Source organism: Bos mutus, chromosome 14 (genome assembly GCF_027580195.1).
Source record: "Bos mutus isolate GX-2022 chromosome 14, NWIPB_WYAK_1.1, whole genome shotgun sequence".
Taxonomy (NCBI): Eukaryota; Metazoa; Chordata; class Mammalia; order Artiodactyla; family Bovidae; genus Bos; species Bos mutus.
In genome coordinates this window covers 30,807,958-30,829,374 of record NC_091630.1, presented here as the reverse complement: position 1 = coordinate 30,829,374, position 21,417 = coordinate 30,807,958, and the positions used below count along the sequence as shown (strand labels likewise).

The 21,417-nt window shown below is 35.5% G+C and overlaps 1 protein-coding gene and 1 pseudogene across 3 annotated transcripts in view; both read left to right on the top strand.

The window, feature by feature from the left end:
* CSMD3 (CUB and Sushi multiple domains 3) overlaps nt 1–21,417 on the top strand; it is a 1,469,470-nt gene that overhangs the window by 465,106 nt on the left and 982,947 nt on the right. The window lies entirely within an intron of this gene.
* Nucleotides 230–17,514, top strand: LOC138990777 (GTP-binding nuclear protein Ran-like; annotated as a pseudogene).

Here is a 21,417-nt window from a genome sequence, read left to right as displayed (position 1 = left end):
TTAAAGTCCAAAATAAACAAATAGCTCATACAGCTCAATATTTAATAAAAAATAAATTAAAAATGAACAGAAGACCTAAATAGACATTTCTCAAAAAAAATACAGATGGCCAATAAGCACATGAAAAAATGCTCAACATCACTAATTATTAAAATAATGCAGATGAAAACTATAATATGATGACATATCACCTCATACTAGTCAGAATAGACACTGTGAAAAAGTCTAGATGATAAATGCTGAAGAATGTGTGGAGAAACGGAAACCTCCTACACTGTTTTGGGAACATATATTGGTACGACTACCACAGAGAACAGTGGGAGTTTCCTTAAAAAAATTTAAAACAGAGTCTCTACCATTTGATCCAGGAATCCCAGTCTGGGTCATAAATATGTAAAAGGCAAAACTTTAATTAAAAAAGATATTTGCACTCCAATGTTCTTAGAGACACTATTAACAATGGCCAAGGTATGGAAGAAACCTGAATATCCATTGACATATGATGGATAAAGAAGATATGATATCTTTAGTTTTGTTTTCTACAATTCCAGAGTAGATTAAGAAAAAAATGGTGAGAAAAGACTAAATGAATGAATCTGAAAGTGGTTAAGTATACTGATTTAGGAAAATATGAAATAAATATTGACAGTGACCATTTGGTAAAAATATATTTAAGTCAGTTACACTGAAAAGAATAAACATTATCTCAAAAAATCTAAGAGCTAAGACAGAGAAGAAAAATAATTTGATTAAAATAAGAAAATATTCCCTACATTGTAAGTGGTTAAATAGTAAAAAAAAAAAAAAGAAAAAGAATCATTAAGCAAAAGTATTTATTTCTAGATATTATTATTATAAAATAGATATATATATGTAAACACACTAAGATAAAACTTAATTTTCTTACATACTTAATATCTCATTTTACTGATTTATAATTTTTTTAAATATAAATTTCAAAGTTTTTCATTAATTTTGACTTTTATTACTTTCTTGCTATTAATGTTTGACATTGTTTTAATCTGCTTATTATTATTCATACAATTGTGCTATAGTCATCCTATTTCTTCTTTCTTTTAAAATTTTCCTTTTTATAATGGTGGCAATATATGGGGAGCCCCCTTGCCCCAGGGGTTTTTGTAGTAATTTCTTAAGCTTCTTTAAAATTTTCCAACAATTCTAAAGTTTTATATTTAAAATTACTAGAATTTTAGATAAATCAAAGAATTTGTTGGCTTATTTCACTTGCTACCTGTTAACTTACAAGAACCTGTTGCCACAAAATTCATAATTCAACTCTGAATAAGTGTCTGCTCAAATAGAATACCTTAAAATTGCCTATTCTGACAATATATTTATACTTTAAGTACTACCTTTACACACACACACACACACACATTTTCTCTTGGATGATCACTTGTTTATGCATATAGTCAGGGAAAATAATATGTATATATTCATTTATTGATTACCCACCTTTTGTCAAACACTAGTAGTGTTTAGTAAGTGAAAGTCGCTCGGTCATGTCTGACTCTTTGTAACTCCAAGGACTGTATCAGTTCAGTTCAGTTCAATTCAGTTCAGTCGCTCAGTCGTGTCTGACTCTTTGCAACCCCATGAATCACAGCACACCAGACCTCCCTGTCCATCATCAACTCCAGGAGTTCACTCAAACTCACGTCCATCGAGTCTGTGATGCAATCCAGCCATCTCATCCTCTGTCGTCCCCTTTTCCTCCTTCCCCCAATCCTTCCCAGCATCAGAGTCTTTTCCAGTGAGTCAGCTCTTCGCATGAGGTGGCCAAAGTACTGGAGTTTCAGCTTTAGCATCATTCCTTCCAAAGAACACCCAGGGCTGATCTCCTTCAGAATGGACTGGTTGGATCTCCTTGCAGTCCAAGGGACTCTCACGAGTCTTCTCCAACACCACAGTTCAAAAGCATCAATTCTTCGGCACTCAGCTTTCTTCACAGTCCAACTCTCACATCCATACATGACCACTGGAAAAACCATAGCCTTGACTAGACGGACCTTTGTTGGCAAAGTAATGTCTCTGCTTTTGAATATGCTATCTAGGTTGGCCATTCCAAACCCAGTAATTGAACCTAGGTCTCCCATGTTGCAAGTGGATTCTTTACCAGCTGAGCCACAAGGGAAGCCCAGTGTTCAGTAAAAGAGGACAAAATTTATGACCTAATGGGGAGTGGTTTATATGAATTATTTTGCATACTAAGGAGTTCAATATTTAAATAAATGTATTTTCAGCAGCAAAAGATGTAAATAAAATCCTTTAACTCAGATGTAAATAGCTACTGGTTTGAGGACCATCTGTGCAAATATGTCATATTATAGGAGAAAAATCCTAGTAGACTTTGAAGGAGGGCTAAGGCTATGTTGAACCTTCTGGTCAATATTCCTGAGAGAGGCATGGGGTAGTATAAAGTGCTGATGTTTTGGAAACTGACAAACCTAGATTCAAGCCTTATTTTACTCTTAGTCATGTGTCTATGAATAGTTAAACTATTTAAGTTTTTCCTCATTTAAAAAATTGAATAGTCATAGGATTTTTCTGCTTGATTTAAATGAAAAATATTTACTGATTGTCTAAACTAGGACATGTGTCTCTAAGTTCACTATGGTACATTTTCCTTGTCTTCATGATAGTAAGAGAATATCCTCCTGCTTTTTTGGCCATTACTGATAGAATAAAGTAACCAGGGGTAGTAACAGACTAGAATTTTAGAATTCCATTTTACAGCAGGGACAGTGACTTCCATTTAGACTGGATCATTACTGAAAGATCTGGATATTAGGAGAATACAAGGACTAAAGGAATCAAGAAATTATTCAGTTTTTTAAGGAATCTCCACACTGTTCTCCATAGTGGCTGTTCAGCAGATGAATGGATAAGAAAGCTGTGGTACATATACACAATGGAGTATTACTCAGCCATTAAAAAGAATACATTTGAATCAGTTCTAATGAGGTGGATGAAACTGGAGCCTATTATACAGAGTGAAGTAAGCCAGAAGGAAAAACATAAATATAGTATACTAACGCATATATATGGAATTTAGAAAGATGGTAACAATAACCCTGTGTACGAGATAGCAAAAGAGACACTGATGTATAGAACAGTCTTATGGACTCTGTGGGAGAGGGAGAGGGTGGGAAGATTTGGGAGAATGACATTGAAACATGTAAAATATCATGTAAGAAACGAGTTGCCAGTCCAGGTTCGATGCACGATACTGGATGCTTGGGGCTAGTGCACTGGGACGACCCAGAGGGATGGTATGGGGAGGGAGGAGGGGGGAGGGTTCAGGATGGGGAACACATGTGTACCTGTGGCGGATTCATTTTGATATTTGGCAAAACTAATACAATTATGTAAAGTTTAAAAATAAAATAAAATTAGAAAAAAAAAGAAAAAAAAAAGAAATTATTCACTTAAATATTTTTCTACAGCCTTTGTTTCCTAGATAAACTCTTGAAGCAAAAGCATATAACCAAAGTCAGAATTCTCTTTTCCTTTACTTACCATTTCAAGAAGAAGCAAATATTAATCTCAAATTATTAGGAAAAAAGTTCCTTTAGGAATCGGGCCTTAACATTCACTAACCCAAATTCAGGCTGTTCTCTTCCAGTAGAAATAAACAAAATGGCATTAATTCCTATGGTATAGTATATCAACATTACAAAGCAGCGTTTTCCTTTGTCCTGACCTGTTTGAGAATTTGAGCCACCAGTTCTAATTTCTTCAGAGATAGTCCATGATTTTAAATGACCTTTGATGACAGATTCTTTTTTTATAGTACAATTTAGTCATGTACATTAAAATCAGGGATGAAGGTAGATTTTGATTTATCCTTCCATGTGGCATATGTGAATAATGTTTGTGAGGCTTGTTTTTTTCTCTGATTTATAACAGGAATGAACAAAAGTCCAAACAAAGCTAGAATCCAAAGCATGATCAGTTTAAAAAGGCTTAAAGAGAGGGAAGGATGAATTAGAAGTTTGGGATCAACAGATACATGCTACTATATATATATATGTCTAAGGGGAATCAGTGGCTCAAAGGTAATGAATCCACCTGTAGTGCAAGAGGCATAGGAGATGCCGGTTCGATCCCTGGATCTGGAAGATCCCCTGGAGAGGGAAATGGCAACCCTCTCCAGTATTCTTGCTTGGAAAATCTCATGGACAGAGTAGCCTAGCGGACTATAGTCCATAGGGTCTCAAAGAGTCAGACATGATTGAACAACTAAAGACAGGAACATGTGTGTGTGTGTGTGTGTGTGTGTGTGTATGTATGTATATATGTATCTATAGACATGTGTATATATGCTATTGATATATATATATGTATATATATGTATGTTATAGACATATATACGTGTATATATGTTATTGATAGATAACAAGGATCTATTTTATAGCACACAGAACTGTATTCAATATCGTGTAATAAGCTGTAATGGGAAGAATCTTAAAATGAAAATGTGTGTGTGTGTGTGTGTGTGTAACAGAATCACTTTGCTGTGTACCCGAAAATAACACAACATTGTAAATCAACTATACTTCAATTAATTTTTTTAAAAAGACTGAAATTAAATGCATTGGAAAGAATTCTGTTATTTTAAGTAAAATCTCCCTTTCTGATTGGTCAAAAATATATTTAATCTTATTCATGTTTTAAATAATATGTGTCATCTGTTTCTTTCCTTTTTTATTAAAGTGAAATTCTCTACCACAGCCCTTTCCTCACTCTTTACTTCATCCTCCATAACAAAATATAGGTAGGGTTTAAATCTAATAATTAAGAGTACTTTTTCCATCTAAGACGTATGCTAAAACCTTTAAAATCCTCACAAAATTCTTGAAATTATTGTAAAACTTATGGATGAAGAACCTGAAACTTAAAATATGAATCATCCTCTCTGTCACTGAGCTAGTATATGCCAGAACTGAAATATGAAACCTGATCTTCACCCTGATATCACATTACTGAAAATGAGTGTCATTTCTTCCCTAATGCATTGCAAGTCTTGGATTTTCATCCCAAATACTGTAAAATAAACAGGTAAAACATAGACTTGACTATTCTACTGCTTATCATTACACAAAAGACAGAGCAAGATGATTTGCTTTTGTCTGGGATTTTGGTTTATAGACAAGAAAGAACAGAGCAAAAGTCTCCATGCTTTTCAGATTTGCACACCTATCAGGAAAAAATTGAGCATGCATGGTCAATATAAGTTTGCTTAATTGTTCATTCATTTATAAAGTATCTGTGTATGTATACAGATATTTAATATTATATAAAGTATGTGACAACATAATATATATTATAAAATATTACAATAATATATTATACAGACTCTTTGCGACCCCATGAATCGCAGCACGCCAGGCCTCCTTGTGCATCACCAGCTCCCGGAGTTCACTGAGACTCACGTCCATCGAGTCAGTGATGCTATCCAGCCATCTCATCCTCTGTCGTCCCCTTCTCCTCTTGCCCCCAATCCCTCCCAGCATCAGAGTCTTTTCCAATGAGTCAACTCTTTGCATGAGGTGGCCAAAGTACTGGAGTTTCAGCTTTAGCATCATTCCTTCCAAAGAAATCCCAGGGCTGATCTCCTTCAGAATGGACTGGTTGGATCTCCTTGCAGTCCAAGGGACTCTCAAGAGTCTTCTCCAACACCACAGTTCAAAAGCATCAATTCTTCAGTGCTCAGCCTTTTTCACAGTCCAACTCTCACATCCATACGTGACCACAGGAAAAACCATAGCCTTCACTAGACGAACCTTTGTTGACAAAGTGATGTCTCTGCTTTTGAATATGTTATCTAGGTTGGTCGTAACTTTCCTTCCAAGGAGTAAGTGTCTTTTAATTTCATGGCTGCAGTTACCATCTGCAGTGATTTTGGAGCCCAGAAAAATAAAGTCTGACACTGTTTCCCCATCTATTTCCCATAGCAATACTAATAAATCATATGCATTTTGCAAGTGATATAGAGACTACTGATTCTAAATTTTGTGAATTTGATTCATAATTTCAGCTATGTAATATCTTCTAAACCTTACTGGTGTCTTAGTGAAGAGTTTGAGGAAATGCATTATAGCATTCAGTTGAAAGAACAGCAGGCTATTTTTGTCCCTCATCCCTTGTATGTTATTTGGATTTTAATGACATTGAACAACATTTTGATGTACTTGAAACTTAAAATAGAAATATAACTCTTTTCTAGAATAATTTTATGGTTTTATTGTTGCAAACTAGAAGTGACCTAAGAAATTGCCAACATCCTTTGTATTGTCGAAAAAGTGAGAGAGTTACAGAAAAACATCTACTTCTGTTTATTGACTAGGCCAAAGCTTTTGACTGTGTGTATCACAACAAACTGTGGGAAATTCTTAAAGAGATGAGAATACCAGACAACCTGACCTGCTTCCTGAGAAATCTGTATGCAGGACAAGAAGAAATAGAACTGGACATGGAACAACAGATTGATTCCAAATTGGGAAAGGAGTAGGTCAAAGCTGTATATTGTCACTGTGCTTATTTAACTTATATACAGAGTACATCATAAGAAATGCTGGGCTGGATGAAGCACAAGATGGAATCGAGATTGCAGGGAGAAATATCAATAACATCAGATATGCAGGTGACACCACCCTTATGGCAGAAAGTGAAGAAGAACTAAAAAGCATCTTGATGAAAGTGAAAGAGGAGAATGAAAAAATTGGCTTAAATCTCAACATTCAGAAATCTAAGATCATGGCGTCTGGCAATGGCACCCCACTCCAGTACTCTTGCCTGGAAAATCCTATGGATGGAGGAGCCTGGTAGGCTGCAGTCCATGGGGTCGCTAAGAATCAGACACGACTGAGCGACTTCACTTTCACTTTTCACTTTCATGCATTGGAGAAGGAAATGACAACCCACTCCAGTATTCTTGCCTGGAGAATCCCAGGGATGGGGGAGCCTGGTGGGCTGCCGTCTATGGGGTCGCACAGAGTCGGACATGATTACTGAAGTTACTTAGCAGACAGCATATTAAAAAGCAGAGACATTACTTTGCCAACAAAGGTCCATCTAGTCAAGGCTTTGGTTTTTCCAGTAGATGTGAGAGTTGGACTATAAAGAAATCTGAGTTCTGAAGAATTGATGCTTTTGAACTGTGGTGTGGGAGAAGACTCTTGAGAGTCCCTTGGACTGCAAGGAGATCCAACCAGTCCATCCTAAAGGAAATCAGTCCTGAATGTTCATTGGAAAGACTGATGCTGAAGCTCAAACTCCAATACTTTGGTCACCTGATGTGAAGAACTGACTCGTTTGAGAAGACCCTGATGTTGGGAAAGACTGAAGGCAGGAGGAGAAGGGGATGACAGAGGATGAGATGGTTGGATGGCATCACTAACTCAATGAACATGAGTTTGACTATGCTCTGGGAGTTGGTAATGGACAGGGAAGCCTGGTGTACTGCAGTCCATGGGGTCACAAAGAGTTGGACATGACTGAGAAACTGAACTCAAGAAACAGCACATCCACCTACTTATTTATTGCCAAAAAATGTAGCTTGTTAAAATAAAATCTAACCAAGCCAAAGCACTGTGTTTGGTATATATTTACTGATACCTAAATAGTTTATATCTAAAGACTTGTATGTTTTTTACTCATTGTGGAAGATACACCAGGAAAACAGACAGTTTACAAATAATTGTTGTATGAACACTTTATTACAATAACTTACTAAGTTGTACTATGTTAAAGAACATTCAAGTGAAACTTACAGTTGGTCTTCTCTATGGTACATAATTTTGTCTTGTCAAGCAACATTTTGTCTGTATGATAGAATAGATGCAGGGTATTTCCTAGACTTGCAGAGATAGGATGGTTTCAGTGACAGTGCTGTAATTCCTCTCTCAAAACAAAGGGGAATAAAGTCCTAATCTGTGGAGTGTTCCAGTTCCATAGTCAACCAAACTAGTAACCTGTCACTGAATATGAAGAGATGTGCAAGTTCTCACAAGCTGGACCAGGAGGCTCCAGCTCACCATTGGATAGCTGTATTTTCTTCTTTTATTAAATACCATTTACTAGTTTCATTAATGACTTAGTTTTATCCTATAGTATTATTAATAAGAATATCATATACTTTTGAAAAGTAAGGTAGAGCTTAAATAAATTAAGAAGAAATGTGTCTTTTTAAAGAATCTCAAGTTTTGTGTACCTTGTTTATTATTACTTTATAGGTTTCTTGCTCTGTAAAACATGTTAAGTAGATCATACATTAAACAAAGTGAAACATAAAAAAACAAAACAATTTATACATACTTTTTAGCAAAATGAAAAAAGTGGGAACTTGTTGATGCATACTGGTTATATTCATAAATTTATTTTTAATTCAATCCACCTTATCAAGGGCTATTTTTAGTAATTACCTTAGCTGCTTAACAGTGTTTGAGGATGAAGAAAAAAAATGTTGTCATGTAAAGCTATTGAAATGATTTAAAAATACTGATTATACTAAGCCTCTACCATTATAATTGTCATTTAAGCAGTGAATTTTAGATAACTACTTTAAATATTACAAAATATGAGTATTTGACTCTATTAATATACCATTAAAATTAATATTTCCACGATATTATATTTATTTTTTTTTTGCTTTAAAAATCTATAAACATAAATTACATCTAAAGAGAGTAGGATATCTTCACCTAAACAAATGCAGTGGAAGGATGTTGGGTTTGTAAACACATCTTTCCAGTAAATAAAGAGGTGAAAATGCTGTGACATAGGTCAATAATTTCCAGACTGATTTATTGAGCACAGCAGGTGGCTAATTATCAACCTTACAATATGGTGTCCCTGAGCAGTGTGCTTGTTTTCTAGGTCAGGGTTTTAGTTTTCAAAGGAAATCAAGTGTATACATAAGTAGTGAGTCTGACATAGATTGAGTTGCATTTTCATCACCAAATTAAATATAAATCTGATAATGCAAAAAATATATATATACTAAATATTGAACATGCTATTTTCAGTATAAAATGTAACATATATTTTAAATCAGTAGAGTTTTCAAATGAATATCCATGCAGTGAAGATATTCTTTGACTAAATAACTTTAGCCCCACAGCAATTAACAATATCAGTTGGATAAAAAGTAGGATGGACAGCAGAATTTGTTGTTCCATCGCTAAGTCATGTCCAACTCTTGGCGACACCATGGACTGCAACATGCCAGACTTACCTGTCCTTCACTACCTCCCAATGTTTGCTCAAGTTCATGTTCATTGAGTTGCTATGCCATCTAACCATCTCATCCTCTGCCACCTTTTCTCCTTTTGCCTTCAATCTTTCCCAGCATCAGTGTCTTTTCCAATGAGTTGGGTCTTCGCATCAGGTGGCCAAAGTATTGGAGCTTCAACTTCAGCATCAGTCCTTCCAATGAATATTCAAGGTTGATTTCCTTTAGGAAAGGAAGGCAGAATATTCTGTCCTTATTGTACAAATTGAAGGCATTTAGGAAAATCTGAATTCTAACCTCAATTAATCATTATAAGATATATGGCTTTGTTTACTTTTGTCATTACCTTTCTTTTCAGATTTATGAAAACAGTCAAAATTTTATTCAAATTATTTCTTACTTAAAAGTTGGCCTTTAACAATATGACAATCAGAATCCACTAAATATGTAATAAAGTATACCTACTTTCATATTTATGTATGTAAACTACCTCCAAAAGAAGAAAATACTTTTGTGTAGCTTCAGATGAATTCAGTGAACACAGTTTTGCAAAACAAATTCCCAGACCACAGGTTTGGGAATAAGTGTGAATATGTATATGTATTTCTTGAAGAAATGCCAATGACTAAATAGTGAATGTTATCTGTATGAAAACAACTTGAATGCTTGGGGTCAGATTAATAAGGATAGATCACTAAAAGTATCTAAAGGCTAAGTAGGGAACAGATACCTTTAAAAGTAGGCATATAATAACTGAAAATAGTTAAAAATAGAAAGTAATGCAAAATAGTAGAACAATAATATTAAAAAGAAGCATTTTAAAACAAACTGTTTAATAGGTGTTTTTAATTACTTTTCAACTTTAAATAAATGGAATGGTAAGGAACTATGTTTCATCAACTACATATATATACATATATATGTATATATATGTGTGTGTATATATATATATATAAAGTTAATTACAGTTGCAATTGTTAGATATCTGCCTAAAGAGAGAATTCTTGGGTTTATATCAGATTTATGGATGAGTGTACATCTACATATCTTAAGATAAAGTATTTAAAATTTTGTTGATACTTTTACAGAGTGTTTGATACCCCACTAACTTTTCATTAACTAATTTGTGTGTCCCAATTATACTAAGTAAATGTGCTTATCAAATATCAAGAATACATGAAAACTAAACCAGTTGTTCAAAAAAGCAGGAGTTCCAGAAAAACATCTATTTCTGCTTTATTGACTATGCTGAAGCCTTTGACTGTGTGGATCACAATAAACTGTGGAAAATTCTGAAAGAGATGGGCATACCAGACCCCCTGATGTGCCTCTTGAGAAACCTGTATGAAGGTCAGGAAGCAACAGTTAGAAATGGACATGGAACAACAGACTGGTTTCAAATAGGAAAAGGAGTACATCAAGGCTGTATATTGTCATCCTCCTTATTTAACTTATATGTAGAGTATGTAATGAGAAATGCTGGGCTGGAAGAAGCAAAAGCTGGAATCAAGATTGCAGGGAGAAATATCAATATCCTCAGATAGGCAGATAACACGACCCTTATGGCAGAAAGTAAAGAGAAACTAAAGAGCCTCTTGATGAAAGTGAAAGAGGAGAGTGAAAAAGTTGGCTTAAATCTCAACATTCAGAAAACGAAGATCATGGCATCCGGTTCCATCACTTCATGGCAAATAATGGGGAAACAGTGGAAACAGTGGCTGACTTTATTTATTTATTTTTTTGACTCCAAAATCACTGCAGATGGTGATTGCAGCCATGAAATTAAAAGATGCTTACTCCTTGGAAGGAAAATTATGACCAACCTAGACTGCATATTAAAAAGCAGAGACATTACTTTGCCAACAAAGGTCTGTCTAGTCAAGGCTATGGTTTTTTCAGTGGTCATGTATGGATGTGAGAGTTGGGCAATAAAGAAAGCTGAGTGCTGAAGAATTGATGCTTTTGAACTGTGGTGTTGGAGAAGACTCTTGAGAGTCCCTTGGACTGCAAGGAGATCCAACCTGTCCATCCTAAGAGAAATCAGTCCTGGGTGTTCATTGGAAGGACTGATGTTAAAGTTGAAACTCTAGTATTTTGGCCACCTGATCGGAAGAGCTGACTCATTTAAAAAGACCTTGCTGTTGGGAAAGATTGAAGGCAGGAGAAGGGGACGACAGAGGATGAGATGGTTGGATGGCATCACCGACTCAATGGACATGAGTTTAGGTAAACACCATTTGGTGATGGACAGGGACGCCTGGCGTGCTGCGACTCATGGGGTCACAAAGAGTCAGACACAACTGAGCGACTGAACTGAACTGAACTGAAACCAGTTGTTTAAAATTAAATTTTGAGAAAAGTCCGTTTGAAATGTATGAACAGTTAATTCCATCTGTTTCTTTCCCATCAATTCCAAACTATAGGAAACTATCAGTTTGTTTGTTTCCTGTCTCTGCCTCATATTTCCTTTCCTCCTTAATTCCTAGAACCTCACCTAGGACTTAATTCTCAAACTGACAAATTTGCTCTGCATTGTGATTCAAACAGTTCTGTTGGATGACTAGTATCCATGTGGGTGATGGTCCCTCCAACACTCTAGTACAGTCTATTTGACACTGAAGTTCATCCTGTACATAAAGCTGATGCAGAAACCCCTGAAGTAATAAAGATGTTTCAGGGAGGGAGTACCTTCCAAAATATAAGAATAGCTTGCACAGGATTCCAAACAATAGACAGCAGGGAAGTATGAGACTGTAAGAGAACTGAGGAGAAGCAGTCCTAGAGATGAAAAGAAGTAACAGTTATGGACTCATGGACGAGAAGAGAAGGAGGTATTTGAGTTCCAGGGGGGCAACTGCACATTTTTTGCATTATCATTTGGTACAATCTCTTTTTCTTCCTTGTTCATTTTTTAAAAACAAATATAATGATATTTCTTTATAATATATGGTACTTCTTATGAAGTATATGATTACTGTAGTTTAAAAGCAAAGATTTTAGTAGGCACAAATAAATAGTAGAAGTATCACAATTTTTTCTGTGGTTAATTCTATTTTGTAACCAATTAAGTAAGCTCAGGTTTATGGTATTTCTGTTAAGGATCTGAAGCTCTGAGTCTCACATAAACCTTTGCAAGAAAACAAGGCCCTGTAGTCTTTATAACCTACTGCTAGGTTAATTACCCTTAATTAACTTGTATATCTTATTAAAAGCAAAAAAGTGTTACACTTGACTCTATCTTCTGCTGAGTCCCTAGCTGCTTCCCAGATATGTCTTCTGCTTTCCTCTGCAGTTCAAATAGAAAATTCCTGTTTCTGTTTTCAATGTAAATGTTGCCAATAGAAACCTGGAAGCAAAGGTGATACCCCGGATCTAAATCCGTTTCTCTCTTTGTTCTCTGTATGTCAGACCTTTTAAAGAATAACTGATGTTTCCAAAGTGATTCATGGTTCAAAAATTCAAGTTAGTTAGCATGTAATATCACATCTTCCATACATCTACTATCTCAGGTTCTTTTCACATTTCAGCCAGTAGCCACTTTTAAAATTTAATAAGAGACAAAGGGATTTCAAACACAATTTTCAGTAGTAGTTTTCTTTCAGTCAATTAGTAGTTAGCAAAAATAGCAGCAGGGAAAATTGTGTCTAATTTATATATTTATTGTCTTGTAACAAAAGCAGTATCTATAAAGTAGGAGGGGAAATGGGTAGACTGATGATTATGGATGTAGGATGCAATAATTGAAGGATAGCTATTATCAGGGCATGATGATCAGACAGTTCTATATGGTGCCAAATCAGAAACAAATCTTTCCATTTGCCAAGTGTTAGATTTATGTCTCAAAACACAAATCTGATATATTTTGTTTCATGCAGTGATGGGAATGAAAATGTAGGGTTATAACCACAAATTAGATAGAATCTGACACAAAATAAAATTATCTAGTTTGCTTTGAGTTACCTAGAGAGATGAACCTTTGTGCTTTTACTGTTAATTTCTAAACTATTTAAATTTTTAACCATTATGAATGTCCCTGGGGAGTCATAAGTAGACTCTGTGCTATGTATTATAAAGCATTAATGTTGCATTATGCAATTTCTTGAATAAATTTGCTAATTTCCAGTTGATTACAACTCTCCTTACCTTTTGCTATGGTAGCTATAATGTAATTTGTTAGGTATTATTTGAGAATGCCTCTAAATCATTTATGGAAGTCTATATTATCTCCAGTGTGCTTTAATTAAAAAAAAAAAAAAAAAAAACCTCTATTTCATTGTGTAGAATTTTTTTGTACATAGCATTAAATTTTTAAATTGAAAACCAACCATAGAGAAAAAGTGTAATTTTTGGCTTATTCAGTATTTTCAAATAAGTGAACCCATAAGAAGACACTGGATTGTAGGTATCACCAGGGAAGCTACTTCTTTACATTTATAAAATCAGTTTAATTAAAGTAGAAATAGTACCGAAGGGAACATTTGACCATAAAATTGTAATATAAATATGTCAATGTTATTTTTTAATCAACTCAGCATGTTTAAGCATATCATTTTAATTATGCATGTTTTTAGCATTGATATTTGAATGGAAACAACTGAATTTACATATTCTAGATCATATGTCAGTATTAGACAAACTGGACTTAACTAGACAGCTTTATTTCCAATATTTCTCTCTGTTACTCTGGATTAGAAGTTGTTTTTTTTTCCTTGTTGGTTTGAAAGAAAAAGCACTCAAAGACAGACATCTAAGAGATTCGCCTAGAACCAGCAAGAGAACTTGCATGACCGAGAATAAACCTTGGCTATTTAAAGCCCTTGAAACAGTAAAGTTATTTGTTACTAGTCTAGTCTATCGGAGAAGGCAATGGCACCCCTCTCCAGTACTCTTGCCTGGAAAATCCCATGGACGGAGGAGTCTGGTAGGCTGCAGTCCATGGGGTTGCTAGGAGTCAGACACGACTGAGCGACTTCACTTTCACTTTGCACTTTCATGCATTGGAGAAGGAAATGGCAACCCACTCCAGTATTCTTGTCTGGAGAATCCCACGGACAGGGGAGCCTGGTGGGCTGCTGTCTATGGGGTCGCACAGAGTCGGACACGACTGAAGCAACTTAGCAGTCTAGTCTATTCATATAATATAATGCTTGAATTTTATTTAGAGTATAGCTGTTTCATTAAATTTTTAACTGGAAATATTTAAAGCTCATGCCATATACTAATGGAATACAGAATATCTGGTGTTCTAAACTAGCTAATATTTCAGAGGAAATTAGTTTACTGATTAAAAATAATAAAAACAAAGAAATTAGATCATTATTTTCAAGTTTTCCTGATAAAATATGATGAAATTTATTTCAGAGAAGCTTGTATACCTAATTATATGAATTTTCAATGGAATTTTAGTATTTTAACCACAGTATTTCCATATCAATAAAACTGTTTATTTTTGTGACACTGGGTTCAGTTTGAAGAAATCACTATCAAATTATTAAAATATTCTACTTAATAGGTAAAAAAAGCTCAGTTTGTTTAGTGATTCCATAATAGGAAAAACAATATGAGGAAATTTTATTAAGTTTTTGCTTACGATGTGTTAACAAAATGTGTATTACTATTTAGTTCATTACTTCAGCTATCAACCAAAAAGAGCACTGTTTTATATTTTTTTAATTTCATATCCTACATACTCAGCCTTGAAGTACTTAATTCTATTCACTCCTCTGCATTTAAAAGTAGTAGTTGTTTTGAAGTAGTTATTATATATGTAAGTAGGAGGATACGATTTTAAAAACTTTCATTTTAGTTATGGAACTTTGAATTCTTGGTTGTCTTCATGTGTAGATATTTTCTTTCATCTTTATTAATATTACTTATAACTGAAAATTCTCATATGGCTATTTAAATGAAATTATTCCTTGATAAATTCATTGTGTCTTTTCTAATTTATGATTTGAGTAATAATACATGATGATTATATGACCCAAATTCAAGTTCTTAATATTATTAAGCTAAATATTTATGAGTTGTTATAAATCCATCATCTAGTAACTTTTAGATTAGAGACAATCTAACTTTGTTGTCACAGATTGCCTGGTGAATATACATTTTTTTTGAGTGAAATAAAAAACCTAAATTTTCTTTTTAAAGTATAAATTAATGTTAAAGTTTCTATTCAGTTCATTGTTAAGAAAATTGTTTAAATTGGATTCTATACTACTATGCAGTTCTAAGATCAATGATAAAGATAGACAAGCTCTCTGCTTGCTTGGATCTGATGTTCTAAAGGAAGGGCTTCTGAAATTACTATATTAGTAAATAAAGGAAACACCTTCAAAAGCAGAAAAAATGTAAATATTAAAGTAGCATAATGTGCTAGAGTGGGAAGGGTGTGTTACGGTCAACCAACTACAGTTATGTGCGTGCCTGTATGCTCAGTCATGTCCCACTCTTTGTGACCCCTTGGATGGTATCCCAGCAGGCTCCTCTGTCCATGGCATTCTCTAGGCAAGAATACTGGAGTGGGTTGCCTTTTCCTACTCCAGGGGATCTTCCGAGTCTCCTGTGTTTCCTGCATTGGCAGACAGATTCTTTACTACTGTGCCACCTGGGAAGCCCAGTATAGTTATATTTGAGGACTGAATTCTTGATTGAATAATGAAGATGAGGCTAACTAACCAGAGGACCACCTGGGGAAATGGCATTCAAGCTCAGCGAATGTTAAGTGCAAAGGCCATGTGATGGCAAATAATTTCCCATGTTTAAGGGAAAAGAAACAGTGAGACTAAAGTATGGTGAAGGTAAAGTTGCTTTGTATGAGATGAGTGAGAAGGGTGGACGAAGACCAGAATTTCTAGGCCTTCTGAGGACTGAGTAAGGAGTCAAAATTTAATTCAAGGTTAATGAAAAGTAAAGCTTGGTAGTGACATGTCAGTTGGAAAAAGAATGCTTTGGCTACTGGATAAGAAGCAGTTTGTAAGAATGCTTGGTAGAATCAAAAAAAGGGACTACTGCATCGTCTGTGTGAGAACATAGGCACCTGTCTGTTATCATAAGAGCAGAAATTTTAAAAAATGAACAAATTTAGGATGGATTTTAGAGGCAGAAGAAGATTTGCAAATTCATTGGGATTCTAGGAGTGAGGAGAATAAAGAATTAAAAGATGACACTTAAATGTTTGACAGACTCATGAGTGATGGTGCCATTTGATGTGACGTATTGAGGAATAGGGGTTTCCTGATGGTGGCTCAGTGGTAGAGAATCTACCTGTGATTCAGGAGAGGCAAGAGACTCAGAAGATCCCCTGGAGAAGGAAATGGCAAACTACTCCAGTATTCTTGCCTGAGAAATTCTATAGACAAAGGATCCTGGCAGGCTACAGTCCCTGGGGTTGCAAAGAGTTGGACACGACTGAAGTGACTGAGCATGCACATACACACTTAAGAATAGAGGAAAGACATACTTGTGAAGAGGACATTAAAAATTCTGATATGGAGAGGGGTTGGGGTGGGGGTGTTGGGGCGGCTGCAGTGGGCAGCAGTCTTGAGGAGACGATTTCTCAGGTCCTCTGGCAGACCTCCTCCCCTCCGCAGCTGCAGAGGCCCTTAGGGTACTGGGACCTGGCCTGTGGAACATCAAGAGATTACTGCCCACGGAGAACTCCAAGTTCTGTTCAAACTTGTATTGGTTGGTGCTGGTGATACTGAAAGAATACATTCGTGCAAGGTCATCTGACTGGTGAATTTGAGAAGTAAATTGTTGAGGTCCATCTCCTTGTGCTCCATACCAACAGAGGACCAATTAAGTTCAATGTATGGGATACAGCTGGTCAGGAGAAATTTGGTGAACTGAGAGTTGGCTATTATATCCAAGCTCAGTGTGCCATTATTATGCTTGGTGTAACATCGAGTTACGTACAAGAATATGCCTAACTGGCATAGACATCTGATAGGACTGTGTGAGAACATCCCCATTGTGTTGTGTGGCAATGAAGTGGATATTAAGGACCAAAAGATTAAGGCAAAGTCAAGTTGTCTTCCACAGAAAGAAGAATCTTCAGTACTATGACATTTCTGCCAAAAGTAACTAAAACTTTGAAAAGCCCTTCCTCTGTCTTGCTAGAAAACTGATCAGAGACCCTAACTTGGAATTTCTTGCCATGCCTACTCTCATCCCACCAGAGGTGGTCAGAGACCCAGCCTTGGCAGTGGCTGTACAAGCACAATTTAGAGGTTGCTCAGACAGATGCTTTACTGTGAGAAAGTGAAGCTGGGGCCCAACATCCGAAGTCTAATTTTATAGGCAACTTTCCTGTGATATCAGTGGTGCCGTGTGTTTGCCATTTTATTATATAGGGAAACAGAACATGTGCTTCATCTTTGGACGCTGAAGAAAATGGACAGGCTTTGGAGTGAATATGGAAGTTACAAAACTATCTTCATTGTTTGGACCTGCATATTTAGGTGTTTCGAAACACAGCTGTTTCTTCTTTGAGTTTCAGGTATAAGACTGCTATAGTCACATGACATATTGAGAGGTGGAATCTTGTTTTTGTCATTCCCATTCCTTTTTGTTTTGAATCAGAATAAAGTTGTATTTCAAATATCTTAAAAAAAATTCTGATTCAGAGTTTGAGTTTAAGACACGTATTTGAAACCCAAGTGGGGGTGTTGAGTAGAAAGTTTGGATATGGTAGGTAGCATTGAAAAACAGGCAGCACTTGGACATGGACAATGGGATTGTTGCTTTAGGTTCTGCTTTGGTATACTGCTACGTGATGTCCAACTGCTGCCTTCGTTTCTGCTGTCGTTGAATTTTTTTTCCTAATAATGACATTCAGCAGTGTTTTGATATTCTGCACTGATGACTGCTGCCACTTGGTCTCTTTAAGCATAAGCATTGTGTCCCCCAAACACTGTTTCCTCTGCTCTGGATTTAATTTTGGTGGATTATCAGAGGTCTGCCGCATCCTCTCTGATACTCCATGAGAGATATGAACCTTGTGATGTTTGGAAGTATTTTCCTTCTTAATTATCTGTAAAAGCTCAAGCTCTCCTAGGACAACACATACGACCTCTCAAAGGAGCCATGGTAAATTGCACTGATACTGCTAAGGGGTTGAGAATATTAGGATGAGAAGGGACTTTGACATTCTTGGAGTTCAGCTTATTGACTTTTTGTTGCAGGAAACTGTAATGAGGATGATAAGAGGTATATGAAAGATAATGTTGGTATAATATATAAAGACATTTAAATAAAATATAAACTATATTATGGATTATAACTTTATGAAGAAAAATAAAACAGGGGAAAATGACAGTGCAGTGAGGAGATAAAATTTTAGACATAGTGTTCAGCATTTATACCAAGAAGGTGTGGCAGGGAGAGTGAAGGAGAAAGCCTTGAAGGTACATTGGAGAAGGCATTCCAGGATAAAGGATTACTGCTGCTAAGTCACTTCAGTCGTGTCCGACTCTGTGCGACCTCATAGACAGCAGCTCACCAGGCTCCTCTGTCCATGGGATTCTCGAGGCAAGAACACTGGAGTGGGTTGCCATTTCCTTCTCCAATGCATGAAAGTGAAAAGTGAAAGTGAAGTTGCTCAGTCATGTCCGACTCTTAGCGACCCCATGGACTGCAGCCCACCAGGCTCCTCCATCCATGGGATTTTCCAGGCAAGAGTACTGGAGTGGGGTGCCATTGCCTTCTCCAAAAGGATTACTAAGGATTACTAAGTGCTAGAATCTTGGTGCACCTCTAGAGCCATTTAAGTAAAGCCCTTCCATTCCCTCTGGAATGGAAGCTCATCTGGAATGGGTTCAAGAGGAAAAGTTAGACAACAAATGAAAAAAGTATGTACAGAGAGTTCTTTCTAAGAGTCATTTTGAGGGGAAGCAGAAAAATGGAGCTGCAGGAAAACAGAGCATGCTAGTTGTGGGATGTCTCAATAAGAGTGTAAATAATTTGATTGAAAGTAAATATTTTATATTCTGAGAGTAAAAATGAATATTATATAATAATATTTTAATATAATATACCTGAAATATATTTTATTGTTTGTTCCAAGTTGATTCAGGTAAATGGCTTTCAAACCTCCTTTTTTAATTGTGGCAATGTAGAATATTTATGTTGTATTCATAATACCCAACCCTATTATAAGTAACTGAGGTAAATTGTGCCAAATTACTAGAAATATTTCTAGTAAAATCTATCTCTAAATTCTCATGTGAAAGTAAGTTTAGAGTGAAGACCTTAAAAAATTCTCTTTTTTTACCTTTTTTTTTTTGCTGACATATCATGTTATCACACTTTCTCTTTTCCTTGATGAGAAAAAATTGGTTTATTTTTCTTGAAGGTTAGGTGTTGACCCTTAATGTAATTCAACATACATTTATGGAACACTTGTTATGTGCTTGTGCTATAAACACTGAATTTCAAATGAAGACCCAGCCTTCAGGAAATTATAGTATAGTTCAATGGCCAAGTTGGTTGTTAGTGTTTTCACAAATACAGAATTTTCTTTGAAGTTAATATACAAGACGTTCAAATTCTTCTAACATGAATTTGAATTATACATATGGAAATAGAAGGTGGCCAATAAATATCTACTTATAAATTATTTGTGTGAAACTTTCATGTGTAAAGTCGAGTAACAGAAGAAGATTTGAAGAGACAGTAAAATTTAGGAATTTGCAGGTAGAGCTCTTTAGAAAAAATAACTCAATTCAGTTCTTTAACATAAAAATAATATAAAATCTCTATAGAAAAGTTTTATTTTTGATATAATGGGGAAACTTGAACTGCATATATTCTTTGACAGATATCCGGGGTATTGTTGGAGAAGGCAATGGCAACCCACTCCAGTACTCTTGCTTGGCAAATTCCATGGACGGAGGAGCCTGGTAGGCTGCAGTCCATGGGGTTGCAAAGAGTCAGACACGACACGTGATTTAGCAGCAGCAGGGTATTGTGGTAATTTTAGGAAGTTTGTTTACAAAATTACCTCATTTGGAAATTAGAGGTAGAGTGGGAAGTAGTTTATCTATCTAGGCTATGCACTATTCTCACTGAATACAGTAGAAAGAATGAAATGACTCTGAGCCTTCCAGGTTAATGTAACGAACAATACCAAGAGTGTATTTTTCAATGTCAGAAATATATAGTATTTACTTTGCAAAACATCACCTTCAAAAGGACTACTACATTTTGAATACGTCTTCAGAAAATTATTAGAGTGTTTTTCACTTGTAATGTTGAAGCTTTGCTAAACTTGAAAAAAAAATTGAAGATGAAAATTTAGAAATAACCTCAGCTCACAACTCTCGTTTATCATTTTCTTCCATCCAATGTTATATACATCACTACTCCTAGATGTGGAAGCTTCATTCTTGCAGAATTTTAAATTGCTGAAAAATTAGAATGTTTAATTTTATCTCATATTGTAAATTGAGAGAATAGATGATACAGATCTCTAAATAAAATATTTTGACATCTGTGAGATGTTTAGATTGATTCACATGCCTAATACTTTATATTAAATAACTTAATGGATACCTATTAAATTGATTTGCCCTTTAGACAACCAGAAGGGAACAGTTACTACTGAGCACAAGTCTAGAATCTGCAAATACTCTTTTAAATTGGAAAATCTTAAATGTAATATAGATATGAACATATATGTTCTTTTTTTAAAATTTATTTTAATTGGAAGATAATTGCTTTACAATGTTGTACTGACTTTTGCCATGCAGCAGTGTGAATCAGCCATAAGTATACATATGTTCCCCCTTCTTGAATATCCCTCTCACTTCTCACCCCATCCAACCCCTCTAGGTTGTCACAGAGCACCAGGTTGAGCTGGCTGTGTTATATAGCAACTTCCCACTAGCTATCTGTTTTACTTATGGTAATGTGTATGTTTTAAAGCTACTATCTCAATTCATCCCAGTGGCATGGGTCAGAAATAGAAAAACAAATATCGTGTATTAATGCATCAGATCAGATCAGATCAGTGGTACTGATGAGCTTATTTGCAGGGCAGGATTAGAGGTACAGACATACAGAAAACAGACTTGTGGACACAGTCGGGGAAGGAAAGGATGGAGCAAATATATTCTTTTGTATGCTTTTTTAATTTTCAGGACTACTCTGTAAGCTTGGTA